Consider the following 1,223-nt stretch of genomic DNA (forward strand, 5'->3'; position numbering starts at 1 on the left):
GCAAAGTAGTAGAAAAGTGCCTAATAAATAAAATAAATAATTTTGAGTGGAGGCCTCAGCACAAAAAAAAAAGGAAACATTTTCCAAAGTGCAAGCCACTTCAACTTTTTTCATATTGTTGGACATTAAATGCTCTTATAAGCTAATAGCAATATAATTTGCAATTTTTTTCGTAGTAATTTTCATTTTGAGACCATTGTGACCATAGTAAACTTTTTAAATGTGGAGGCCCTTAAAATGTGGAGGCCCGGTTCCTTGGCCTCAGGGAACCCACCTAAATCCGGCACTGCGGATAGTATTGTTCTCTGTTTTACATTTTAGTATTTTTCTCTGTTAAAAATTTAGTGGAATTAGGGTAAGTGTGCCAAATTCCGGCCAGTTTGCAATTTCGGCCACCTTTTTTCTTCCTCGAATTTCCATGAACTTTTAGATTATATGTACTCTAGAGATTATACAATACAAAAGAATAACAAAAAATGTAGCTTCGACAAACAAGATGACGTGAAATAGGCATTGGAAGAATTCTTGAAGGGCAAGAAACTATAAGATTGAAGGTGGCCGAAATAGGGCACCAAAGCCATGTCTACATTTTTGTTCATTTTTAAATGTATTAAGAATGATTTTAGAGTAAATAAAGACGATATACTGTCTACAAGGTGTAAACTTTCTTCAGTCAGAATTTCACCCGCGTACCAAAAGGAATTATTAGGATCTTAGAAATATTAGAAAGGGGGTCAGGGACGAGATTTAAACCTACCACCCGTTCCCCTCTTTCAACCAGATCCTCCCTCTGGTCTGCACGCAGCACGTCCTTACTCATCCGAGTCTAGTCACTAACTAACTAACTCTCTCTCTCGTCCGTCTCTTAATTAATACTCTCGCTCTATTAGCGATCGTCGCTAAAGTCCAGGGGTGTCAAACCCTAATCGCGTATGCGTGCAAGAGGGAGGAAAGTGGTCATGCCATGATGTTGTCCCATCATAACACACAGGGGTAGGCCATCTCCATGGATGATAAGGTGACATCAAAGGATGTCAAAAGGTCAAATGCCCGCCGGGTTTGGCAGTCGGCAAGTCTGGGGCTTACAAAGGTTCTAAGCAATACTCCTTAAGTAGAAGGAATAAAAAATCAATTTCTAATAAAAATATTACAATTCAAACTTGACACTATCCTATAAAATGCAGACCTGATGAACCATAATAAAAAAATACTTGCACCATCAA

This window comes from Phlebotomus papatasi, chromosome 3, assembly GCF_024763615.1.
Source record: "Phlebotomus papatasi isolate M1 chromosome 3, Ppap_2.1, whole genome shotgun sequence".
NCBI lineage: Eukaryota > Metazoa > Arthropoda > Insecta > Diptera > Psychodidae > Phlebotomus > Phlebotomus papatasi.